This window comes from Phaenicophaeus curvirostris, chromosome 12, assembly GCF_032191515.1.
Source record: "Phaenicophaeus curvirostris isolate KB17595 chromosome 12, BPBGC_Pcur_1.0, whole genome shotgun sequence".
Taxonomy (NCBI): Eukaryota; Metazoa; Chordata; class Aves; order Cuculiformes; family Cuculidae; genus Phaenicophaeus; species Phaenicophaeus curvirostris.
The window spans coordinates 19,879,904-19,893,010 of record NC_091403.1 but is presented as its reverse complement, the minus strand read 5'-3'; positions in this window follow the sequence as shown (position 1 = coordinate 19,893,010).

Here is a 13,107-nt window from a genome sequence, read left to right as displayed (position 1 = left end):
GAAATGTGGCTGGAAAAAAAAGTGATATGCAGGCAGAACACTCAGAAAATGTTTTATAAAACAAAGAAGGCGGAGAAGCAAGGGGGTGGTGAAAGTGACTGCATGGGGAAGGGCTTGAGCAAGATTTCAAAGAAAATACCTTACACTCTGGAAATGAAACTATAAACCACTGGAAATCACAGAAATCCAGAAAAAAACCTGTCCTGTTATAAATATTATTTGAGGTTGGTCTTTTACTTATGTGAGTACAGATATTGCTGAGGCTCTGTAAGCATGAAATTCCTTTTCCCTTTGTAGTTCTGCGGCACCTGTAAATCTTGTGAGGATGTATTGCCTTTAGGCTAGGCAATGTGTATGACAAGGTGAGGATGCTAACCAAAAGAGATTGAACTGAAAACTAGATAGATTCTCAGGGAAATTGCTTTGTGGTCATAGGGGTGACCAACCAGATCAGGCTCCAGAGACTGCCTTTTGAAAGCCTGCCTATGATTCATGCCATCTTCATTTTCTGAGCTTCATTAATGCTGTAAGAATTAATGCTTTCCTGCAGTATCTTCAGGCTAATTTGAGTGGTTGGGTTCCTGTTCTCACTGCCTTAGTGCAGAGTATTTCTCTCTTGTAGAAATGGCTATTCTGCGTGTTGTGGGACATCTGCACTGATGTCCCACAACACAGCACTCTTGAAGACAAGATCCAGCAAACAAACAGGCTAAAGAGAAGAGACAAGGCTCTTCAAGTCTTTCCATGATGGACAATTCCTTCTTCATCCTCACAAAATTATAGAAGAAAAAAAAACCCTATCCATTTCTACCTCCGTTGCTTTCTGAATTTCAGAAGTGATTTCTGTGAGGTTTCTCTTCTCAGCAGTGGCCAAGACAGATTATCAGGTCACCTGATTCTTTCCCATTTTGCCTTTAGCTGAAACATCACAGGTGCAGAAGGCAACCTCAATGGTGAGTGACTACTCCATCTGCTGTCTAGAGGCGGTCCCTCATCTCTGAAGGAAACACCTAGACTTTTTCTCAGACTTGCGCCTAAGAAAATCAGTGGCTAAACTCCCTTTGACAGAACACTTGCTTTGGTCAAAGACAGCCTCATGAGGACAGTTTTGATTGCCCATCAACCTCAAAAGCTGTGTGGTATAAAAAAGTGTCCAGGATGATTGTTGATCTCAACTGGCTTCCGTGCCAGGAGAAGTTGACTAAACAGGGGTGCTTTAGCCTTGAGCAGAGATGCTCTAGAGCAATGCCATAGCGGGCTGTGAAGTCCTCTGTCTCTAGAGGGTGACCAGGCTTGGTCTCCTTCCCAGACATCACACCACTCACTGCTGTCAGAGATGAGATAACAGGCTATGTGGCTCTGTAGTCTGATGTGCAATGACTGTCTGGTCTTCTGCTTTGGAGAGGAGAGGTGTTACTGAGCGTGTTTTTTACTTCAAGTGAAGTCCTAGGGTGCCAAATAGGGAGGTGTGTGAAGAAACATTCCCCAGCAGAGCTCCCTTACAGGAATGGAGCTGATAACTCTTTGGAGATAGCTACCAATTTAGCACTTCTCTGGCAGCTGAAGGTGAGACAGACAGATCTGGGCAGCTGCTTGGACGCTCAGTGAGGAAAAAGCACAGCTATGCACTAAGCACCTGGTGACTTAGAGATTATCAAAGTTGATGAGCCTGAGTAAAGCCGTGCTACTAGATGAGGAGCAGGAGCCCAAGGACAGCTGGGTTTTCAGTGGCGGGGCATGTTACTGTCTCTGTTGAGATGCTTCTTGCTGTTACGCTCTTGAGCTTTCAGCTGGGCACCCATCCAGCACCCATCACTCTTTGGATCTTGGCCATGGGAAACCAAATGTGATCGGAAAGTTGTCACTGCAGCAGAGGTATCAAACAGACACCTGGCATTTAATACAAACTGAGGTAAATTCAGTCTGTAAATAGAACTGGATTGTGCCTTGACTGCCAGGTGGGTAAGGCTGTGGTGGGGCTTCTGGCTGCCCCCTGAAGGCTGGGGTCACGGCTCTGTAGACCAGCTCCAAACCAAAGGCAGAACCAGATGTTGGGGTGTAACTGTAGAAAAATAGGTGTGGGTAAGCTCAGAAACTCTGGTAAATGGAAAGCCAACACAGGGGCTTTTCTTTTTTCTACCATGACATGATCACATGAGGAACATCTGAGCGATCTTTTCTGTTCCTTGTGGTACGACTGACAGATAATGTTGGGGGAGGCGAGACTGGCTTTGTTTTCAGCTGTGAAATCCATGAAACGATCTGTTCTTTGTGAATTAATTCATTTAGAGAAAATTGAGTTTAACTATTTGATGAAAGATTCATTTCCACCCACTCCACCCACTCCCCAGCTGGCAGTTCGGTGTGGTTTAGAGGTGGACTGACAGATTCCCATCAGCCTTCAACGTTTCAATCAAAATAGTGACTTTTGCTTTGTGGGCAGCAAGCAGCAGTTGTGAGCCTGGTGCTGCTCATGGGTAGCAGGTAGGAGAGTCTCATGGGGAAGCAGGACTAGGTCCTGCCCTTCTTCGGACAGGACTGGCTGCACTTCAGCATGCACTATGGGAGCTAAACTGGAAACACTCTGAGCAGGGGCTTAGATTAATTTTCCAGGCTGGCAGAAGCCCTGAAGGAAGGAACTTTCCTGGAGGTCTTTTTGTAAAATGAGGGGAGTGATGGTATCCTTCACCCCAAGGGAACAATTTCCCATTCAGCTTATCCAGTGTGCCAGTGCTGCAGCAAGCCGTGCTGATAGGACGCGCAGGAGTCGGTGTAGTACCCAGTGCCATTCTGCAGACAGGTGCAGAGATGTCTTCAAGACAGAAGCTGCGGCAGATCATAATCACAAACTCGTTAGTCTGCTAACAAGAGCCGGGGGAATAACCCTAAAATGAAATTATAGTTTGCTGTAATATCATGCAGCAGACACCTGCTGGCTTCCTGAGGCCAGGACTCGGCCCTGGAAAGGTGTGTGCTGCCAGCCCACTCATAGTATGCCAGTTCAGGGACTGTCAGGATGGGTAAACTCCAGATTCCTTCAGAGACTTTCAAATATTTGCAAGCCTTTAATTAGCCCCAGCAAAGAGACAACTGCTACGGAGACATTTACACCAACACGATGCAGCAGGTCTCACCCATCAGTGCACAGAGCAGTGGTACCAACTGAAAGGTGACAGTGCCATCCATTGCCAGCACACAGAGCTTTCCTGTTCATGTCACGACTATCACCAGAGCAAAGATACCTCTAAACAGCACAGGAGTGTTTAACAATTGTGATCTCATGTGATAAGTTCAAACTATTTCAAGGACAGAAGGTCTTCCAAGAAGAAGAAGGTCAAACGCCTAAGGAGCAGTTGTAAAGTGCCACTGTTAGTGTCCCCCAAATGCCTTTGGCTTATTTTGCTGAAAGAACATGCTGCAGCTTGTATCAATATGATAGGAACGGTTGGACTCGATGAGCCGGTGGGTCTCTTCCAACCTGGTTATTCTGTGATTCTGTGATTCTGTAATATGACAAGAAAAGTGTACACAGTTGGGACCCTGAGCAGCTCAGTAGATCATAAATACAGCAAGGCAAGAGTAAAATGAGGTCTATATTCTGAGTAAAAGAAAATGCAGAAGAAGAGAGCATCAACTAAACTGTTTTTTCCACTTTGGGGGCAGTTAGGACGAATCTGAGAACAAACTGTGCAAGACAGATTTACAATTGCAAATGTTTGCTGCTCCATCAAGATTGAGGGGCACCAGGCAAGTCTCATTTACTGCCTACAAATACTTAAACAAATAAGGTGGTGCAGTCCCCTGGAAAGACTGACCTGGCACCTGCATGGCAAAGACCCTAGCAAGGTGATTTTGAGAAGGAGAATGCTTTGGAAGGCCACAGCAAGGAAAAAGACCTGTGTATTTCAGACATGACTGACCTTTGCCCAGCGAGTCTGGATCTGTTCGTCTCTTCAGCTGCCTACAGCAGAAAATTCTTTTTTAAAATTCCTTTTGTCAGTTCTGTCTGTTTTGTTTTTCATCAGCAATGTCACCCTGGAGACATAACCTATAAATTCAGTACTTGAAGAGCTGGGGCTCTGCAAGTGTCCTCGAGTCACTGGGATTCACTTCTTTGATGGAATAACAACCAGCCGGTGCTTGGGAGGGGAGCCATGGGCAGCTGGGAGGGAGGTGGGTTTGGAGCCAAGTAGGTGGGTGCTCTGGTGATAGTTCTGCTAGGAGAGCTCTGTCAGGACAGGGTTGCCATCACCTTCCTGATTAAGGCCCTGGTAGTGCCAGTACAGCAGCTGGGATGGCCACGGCTCTCAGACACGGCTGCAGGAGACAAGGCAAACATAGTGGAGTCTGCGGGACTGTCACAGGTGGATGTGGCAGCCCGGCGCAGTGTTTGATGTCAGGGAACACGTACACAGCAGAGATAGTTAAGGGTGTGTGGAACTTAACTGTGTCTCCTTTGAGCAATAGGAAGTTGACCCGTTCATCAGCCTGGAACATCGAAAGGGGAGTTTACTTGCTTTTTGGTACCTGCGTGCTCTGACAGGAAGGGACAACTCCTTGCGGGGACAACTCTCCATGGAAACAAGTGTCTGCTGGGAGCCATCACGGTCAGGGTTAGGATTGTCCCTGCGGAGGGCTGGCCGTGGAGAGCTGCCCTAAAGCCTGCTCTGAAGCTGTTTCTCTCCATGTTACCACAGCCAGCAGCGGTGGAGGAACTAAGACAAAGGGGAAAAGTGCTGGGGAAACCTAAATCATCCTGTCACCAATACACAACAGATCACCTGGAGCTACCACCAGGAGACCCTGGCAGTGTTAGACCGTTTTTGGAGGATATGTCATGCACTTGGAAGCTGGCAGCATCTGTTGAGCAGATAAATTCTGGCTCATACAGCCTAGCAATGGAGAGTCATAGATTTGACTGAAACCACGAATACATGTACTCAATACAAGTGTGAGATGGATGAGAGTTGGAGGAGAGTGGAGCATGCAGTCTTGCAGGGCGTGCTGAGCAGCACGCAGGAGGAACATAAGCCTACCAACCTGTCGTGGAGCATGGAACAGCCTCTCAGCCCCATTGCAGCCCCGCATAAGTCAGCCTTCTGTCACTGTGAGACTGGCTTGCACTAACCCACATCTAGCCTCCCACATGGCACACCCAAGAGTTTTCACAATGGCAAGAGAAGAAGGAGCAGTATTCCCATGCTTGGAGAAAATCCCTTGGGTGCTGAGGCAGCTGAGCTCAGGGGGCTTGCGAAACAAGGCTGGTATTGCAGAGGATGGTTTGGCTGCACTGGGAGTGCAGCAGGACTGATCTGGAAGGACATACAACATGACACAAGAGATGTGTTGTTTATTTTTACTGTCTGAGATGGACATAGCAGGAAACATTGTCAAGCAGCAGGTACTGTTGCATGAGCCTGGGTACAGCCTGAGGGCACATCTGGCCAGATGCCGCAAGTGCCCGTAGTGGGGAGAGCCGGGCTGGGACACAGCAAGTGCTATTGCTTCTTGCTCATGGGGGGCCCTGGGCTTCTCATTTTCTTTGGGCCAAGGAAATGTTCTGGTCAATCAAAATCCCCTTTTATTTCATTTCTTTTGCTGGCTTTATCCCTGGGGGGAGGGATTTGAGGAATCCTTGATGATGGTACAAGGACAGACCGGTGAGTTATTCTGGCTGCTCAGTGTGCTGTGAGATGCAGCCAGACCTTAGGTGATGAGCAGAGACTGGGGTCCGAGAGAGAGATAATTGCTTCACTCCACAGTCCTCTGGCAGATAGAGTCAAGGCCCCCAGCGAAACCTCGGTGAACAGAGCTCACCTTTATCTGACGTGCCCAGCAGTTGACAGAAAGCAGCAGGCAGACAAAGAATTCTGCCTCTGCTTGCCAAAATGCCACTGGCCTCGGCTGAAGGTGCCAAGTGGTAGAAGTTACTGCTATTTTGGGTCCTTCTGGGATTAAGTTCTCATGCAATGCCAGCTCCACACGTTGGGCTATGCCTGGCTGCCCGTGCACCTGGCGGGAGGCTGGGGCTGCCGGCTTGGGAGGCAGGGCAGCACCCCGAAAGCAAGCGGGGTACCTGGGCTGTACGTGCTGGCAGTGGCACAGTGAGCCTGGTCCAGCTGTGCGGCACCAAACAGTCCGAGCCTGGCTGGCCCGCGGGAGAGGGCGCTGCCGGCCTGCGCTGCGCAGCCTGCCCACAGACAATGCACCCAGCAAAGCAGACAATAACAGGCAGGGAACAGACAGCAGGGGATTCACCTCTGAGCTGAGAGATTTCATTCCTTTGGAAAGGGGAAAAATGGTGCTGGAAACTTTACATACAACAGCCTGAAGAGGGGAGGGAACAGATCATCTGTAACACTTGTGGGAAACAAGGAGCCTGTTACTTACTGGATTACAATTAGCGAGGAGGTCTCTGCCTTGGAGGGTGGTTTTGGTGGATTAATGTGCTTTCGAGCTCAGCCACTCACCAGAAAGGATGGCGGGTTTTATTTCATGTGATCAGATATTTTTTCTCCTTGTTCTTCTGTTTTGGTTGTACCCGCAAGATACCTAGTCCTGAAGGTTGTCAATAGCGGGGGGAATTAGAAATGGTCCAAACCTTCATCAGAAAAGGTGTATCATGTCACAGGCATTTGTTCGCTTCCCATTTCCATGGAAACATGCAAGCATGGACTTCAGTGGTGTCAGGCAGAGCAGCCTGGCCCTCCAGCCTGGCAGGATATAGTGGACTCTCTCCAGGAGTTGCTGCTGGCAACAGCAGACAGGAGCGTGGCTTGGTGTTGTCAAGTTTAGAGAGACCAGGCAAGCTGGTCCTTTAGAGTAACAGCGGCTGATATATTGCATCAGAAACAACAGCTGGGACAAATATTTGACCCCCAACTTTCCCCTTCTCACCCTACCCTTCCACATCCCATTGCCCCATTCAGTCTTGCTGAGAAAACAGTGTACACCACAGGCTGCAGTTTTTCATTTCCTGGGGGGTGGAAGGGGTGCAGAGTACATCTTATGGCGACTGACAGGCCTTTTTGTTCTGCGTCAGTCCCTTTATTAACCCCCTGCTAGATCATTCACTTTCTCTGCTTAGCTGCCCCCGCTGCGTTAGTGATGAGAGTGTTTGTAACAGCAGGTCTGCCTTGGGAGATTATGGGGATCCCGTGGGCAAGGAGCGGTGGGTTGGTCGGTGTGTGCACACAGATTGCTGGCTGCCGCTTTGCCTCCATCTGCCCTCTCTGCTAGCCTAGATACCTTCCATTATCCCTGCAGCGGCAGCAGTTGTGAGTCTGGTGCCCCTGCAGCCACCCTGTCCCTCCCTGTCGGCGGATTTGATGTCCCACCTGTGAAGGTGCAGGCAGGCAGGCTGCTGGCAGCCCGGCGGGAAGCAGCGTGTTGCGAATGGATAGGAAGAAGGTTAAGGCAAGAGCACCATCCGCTATCCTGCACTCCACTGTCCTTCAGCTTCGCCTAGCCCCTTTTATTTATCAAACTTCTTTGGGAAAAGCAGGTGGTTCCACTCAATAATCTTGTCTCTTTCCCCTCCTGTATTTAGGGCCTTGGTTCCATAAAACATTTGTCCCAGATGTGGAACTGAAGAATTTATCGGAGCAATCTGTATCTCTCTGGGCAGTTGTTTGCTTTTCCTTTTGAATTAGGCTGCTGTTGGTGGTTGATTATTCAAACAGATTAATTTGGGATGCACAGAAGTTCTAATTAGCTGCAATTATTCACTTATTTCCTCCCTGCTTCCCTCCCACATTGCTAGAAATTCAAAAGTATCACCCTAACACAGTGTGCCCTGCAATAATTGTCCCTCGGGCCAATGCTGAACCTCTCAATCCACAATCAATACGTTCATCTGTCAGCCACGATTAATTAAATAGAATCCCACTTTCAGGGCTTTGATTTGTATCACCTCAGAACAGCTTACTGTGTGTTATAATCCAGCCGTGATGCTAATAGTGTCCTCAAGTGAAAGGGAGGGTCTGCCTGATATATCAAACCCAACTTCATTAAAAAGCCAGGCAAGACAAGAACTCCCATTGTAAGGCAAGTGATAAGTAGGTGGGACCGTATCCTTCTGTAGAGCCTGGCTGCTTCATGTGAAAAAACCCAAAGCTGCTGAAATCAAAGATGAGAGCAAGGGTAATACTCTGCATGAGGAGGAGAAGCAGAGCCAGACCCAGCATGATCAGTTTGATGTCTGCACCATCTGTGTGGGTGTATTCTGTTCTACAGTGGCTTCTTTTTTTGGCCAGTGGTTGTGATTTTGGAATTTGATATGGTTCAAACAGTAATTCAGTATCCAAAGGCTATTCTGAGCTTCCTGGCTCTGGTATGTGGTGGTCCAAGCCAGAGCTCTAGAGATGCTACAACAAAGCTCTTAAAAACAATAAAAATGTTTTACTTGAGATTCCTCTGATGCTTTAAATAACTCTCCATCCTATACATGGGGTGGTAAAAGCAAAGAGGGATGTTAGGCCAAGCCATACAAAGCAGGGGCTGGATCCAAGATTCATGACTCCCTCGCCACCGTCTTCCTCAAACAAGAAAGGAAGTCAGATCTAAAAGGGGTGATTTGAATCTATTCCAGGTCTCAAACATGAGAGGCAGTACCCATTTTGCTGATGCTGACCATGTGTCTTAGCCAGACAGCGTCCTCTTCCTAGGGTGGCTGCCTTCATATTCTTTTTCGAAAGATCTCTCTTCCCTGGATGCCTGCCCTTTGCACCTTCACCCTCAGCACTTCAGAAGCCTCAGATCCAACATCTAGGAGTCTGAGGGCAGCTGCTGTTATCCACAAAAGGCAGGCAGCTCAGCAAATCTTCAGGCGATAAGAAACAATGATTTCCAACTTCAAGCCACCTGGAAGAAATCGGAGCTGATGATGTTGCCGAGAGTCACGACCCCGGGACTGAACAGCAAATCTAACTATGCTTGAGCTCTCCATTGGTCCTCAGCGTTCAGTCTCATCAGCGCAATTACCTGGGGGTGTCCAGGACATCATCTTCCAAATGACAGATGGGTTTTGTTTCCTGCTCTTGTAGGACAAAGGACCCTAGAGCCATAATCAAAGGGGAATAGGCAAGCTGTGTAGGTTGGCTCAGGATTTGTGCTGTCTGTGTTAGAGGAGAGCACAGTGGTTGTGCAGCACAAGCAGGAGCCTGTTGCCAGTGCTGGAAAAGTTAAACTTGGCCTTCCTGGCAAAATTTACACAGCAGCAGTTCATAATGGTGGAAAGAAGCAGCAGGTATGTAAAACCTTCCACTCTACCCGTGTCCATATTCTGCAGGGGCTGGAGCCTGGGATGGCAGTAGCATTGCTTGAGGGAACTGCAGAGCTGACGGCAGCCGGGAGAGGCAAGCTTCGCATAGCTGCTTGAATTCCAAAGTTCATTCCCCTTCAGTGAGGCAAGTGGTGCTTTCATGCTCACTGTCTGCAAAGGGCTCTCGTGTTCGAGCTGCACCAGCACGCCGGTTTGCATCCAGAAATGATTAAAGCTGTAGCATTTGCTAGGCAAATTTCCTAAATTTGATAGGACATTCAGTTAGGGAAGAGAAATGATAGTGCACAATGTGCTGGTCGCCAAGTCTGCCAGGCTGACAGAGCTCATAGAGAATTTCACAGTGGCTTTGCAGGGAGGAAAAACTGGGATGCGGAACTTGCAAAACAAATAATTGGTTGGGATTTTGCCACCTGGCTGTTTCTAAAACCCCATCCTTGCCTTTTAGTGAAGATCAGAATGATACCCAGGCTGTTATTATATCTACACTTTAAGCTCCAGCTTATAAATAGCAAAATCTCTGTGATCAGAATGATTTTAGGTACATGCAAGCCAAAAATGCCAATTTCTGTGCTCCCTACCTAAGAAAATTGAGCAGTGGGGTTTGTAATAGAGCAATAAAGCACAGTGCCTTGTTGGTGAAAACTGTTAGCCTTAGGTTCATTGCAAGACAGAGGAACAAAGGCTACTTTGTTTTCATCAACCACTTGAGAAGTACAGACCCACTGCCACACTCATAGGGTAAAGGGCTCTGTTGGTGAGGTTTTATTGCCAGTAGAAAATGAAAATAATACACAAAATATAGAAGAGAAAATTGGTGTCTCTGCATTGGAGTGTTGTGCTGGGTATGACATCACTGTTAGCCAATCAGCAAGCTGCCTTTGTGTCTGGCTTTCTAATAAAAGCCACTTCATCAGAGTAATTTGCAATAATTTATTCACCTTCTAGGAATGGCACCACCTGACTCTCTGAACAGCCGGAAAGAGCAAGCAGGCAAAGGTCTCATGCCTCAGACACTGTAGCTGTGTCTTTTGGGGCCTGAATGAGTGCTTCTCCAACACTGACTTACTAAGAGCAGTGTTCAAGTTGCAGATAATATAAGTGATCACTTGTATTAATTAATTACTCTGTGGCTGAGGATCCCCAAAGTTGCTCAGTGCTACAGGCACCCAGAGCAGAAAATGGTCCCTGGTCCCTAGGTCTGCTCTACCTTGATCTGTGTGATAAGCCTGAAGGGCCCTAAATGTCTTCAGTAGGAGTGGGCAGCGTATGGTCCCTTTCTGAATCCAAGCTTTCCAGATTTGCCATTCCAGTCCCTCCCTGGGTTTGAGGTCTTTCCTTGGATGTTGGCAGGGCCATCTGCAGCAATCGGGAGACCCTGGCTGCTGCCCACCCGTGGGTACAGCAGACTGGCAGTGAGGTGTAACTGCTGATGTGCTCCGAGAGTCCCTCACACTGGCCTAGATCAGTACCACAACAAGCAGTCATGCTGGTTTGGTGACTGCAGGGACTTCTGAACGCTGGAGATGCCCTTCTGACCGTAAGGCAGGCCCTGGCCACCTACTCCCACACCGTAAAGCAGCACTGGGGGCTTCAGGAAGTGTTTGAATTTCACCCATCTATTTGGTCGAGTTGTACTCATCCTGTCTGATACAGTGATTCAGGCTGGAGAAGCAAAGCAGAGGCAACTGGGGGAGAGGAGGGCCATGGTACTGCACCAGCTTCTGTCTGTAGGACCCTTTCAAATGTTGTTTATTGATTTACTTTGAAACTACATCCTTGGCCTCAAATGAGTGCAATCAAAGGTGACAGAACTGCAGAGCAGAAGAGTTTATAATGTGTTTTCTAAGAAGTGCTTGTCATATCTGAAGGGAAAATGGAAGGATAACATAAGCACACACATAAATAAGCCTGGGAATAACAGCTATTACTATGCAAAGACAGTGGTCTTAGTCCAGAGTGATCTGATGAAGTCTTGTAGCAGAAATCTGGGCAAAGCTGTGCTCTGCAGACTTGTTTTTCATTGTAAATGAAGCTGCATAAAAAAAATAAAATCTCCGAATAGCTGGGGCAGGTGAGCAGCAGTCTGGACAGCCCAGGCTGCCACAACCTGACTGTAACTCTGCGTTTCGTGGAGCCTGACTTTCAGATACTCCGCTGCTCAACCCCTGCAACCAACTTGTTTAACTTTGCCTGTGGGATTTGGGCCAGAAAGACATGTCAGTGCTGCTCACCCCCCCATGCCAACAGAGGGTACCTGTCAGAAGTTTAGATTTACTGGATTGCAAGGCTGGGAGGGAGACAACAATATTTTACATGGTTCATTTATGAATCAAAGCTGTATAATACCTTGCTTCCATCATGGTTTGTGTAGCTTGAACCCAACAGTGGCTTGCCTTTGTCATGCACACACAGATAAAACCAGAATCGTATCTCGATCACTTACTTAAGGGTTAAGCGTCTCACCTTGTCTTCTCCGTGGACTTGGCCAGGCATTTCCACACTGTAAGACATCTGACTTTTTATCCTCAGATGAGGCAGCAGGGAAGTTGCTTAAACCTGGTTTAAGTGCCAAAATAGGCCCTCTGGTCTTCGCCATTTGCAAAATCCTTTGATTTTTGCAACCATTGTCCCACTGGTCTGTTCCCAGCCTCTCCTTCCCCTCCCTGCCTGGGCCTTGCTAAGAGCCTCTCTGTGGCATGAAATTGAGCCTTTTTTTTTTTTTCAGAATCTCTTCGCTCTCTTGAGGTCTCAGAGTGACTGCCTAACACCTGCCAAAACCCCACATCCCTCTGTAAATGCCACGAATCCCTTCCTGACAAATGGAAGGCCATTGCCAGTGACAAGTTAACCTGGGTGTTCTCTGCATGCTGCCTTATGCGTTCCAGCCAGCGCTTTCAGGTAAATGGGCAATTGTCAAATGCAGCATCTGGCCAGCTGGCTGTGTAACCGAGGGTCAATTGTGACTTTCAGGATCCCACTGCTCCTGCTCCTGCACATCACAAACATGAGCTCTGTCTCTTCTGGCACCCGGGTAGCAGCTGAGTGACACTGGGTAGGCTCAGTTTCCCAGCACAAGTCCCTGCCAGCTACAGCTGTGTCATTGTCTTTTCCAGGCTGTGGCTACTAACGAGGTGTTTTACCCTCTTCATAGGTTTGGAGGTGACTTTGTAGCTGCCTCTGGGAGGCCTTCACTGCGCCTTCTTGTAATGTAGCTGCCAAAGGCTCAAATGGGAAAGTAGCCTGGAACCACTGGGAGTTTTCTTTTCTCCATGGGGAAGCTCTGTTCTCCATATGAGCTCTCTGCAGCTACAGGAACCAGATCTGGGCCACACTCATAAGTGGCTCCAGGGAAACTGAGGCACAAATTCACCCTCAGAGAACTGGGACCCAGCAGCTTCCTGAGACCTTTCTAGGTTTCTTACCAGCAGCTGGTATGACAGGTTTCTTCCAAGGAACAGATCAGCCGGTGGAGGTATGTTTGTTCCCCTCTACTCACAGAGTAGGACAGAGTTGCCCCCACAGTGATCTGTCTAAGGCTGTGCCTGTCCTGCTTGACAATCTTCAAGTGCTGTCTGCTTCACCTGCTCCATCCTTGGCCATTTGCCCGGCCCTCCTCTTTTCCTCCTCTGCATTTTCCCTCTATGTGACCTTATTTATGAATTTTGCATATACAATCTTCTGCTGATGAGTCACAGAGCGATCGCTTTCCTCCTAGTCTGTCCTGTGCTGTCCAAATTAATGTACAGTCTGTCTTTCTGACAGCACTCGGTGGACACCCACCTACTGGCTTCAGCTCAACACAATCAAAACAGAGTTTTAAATTT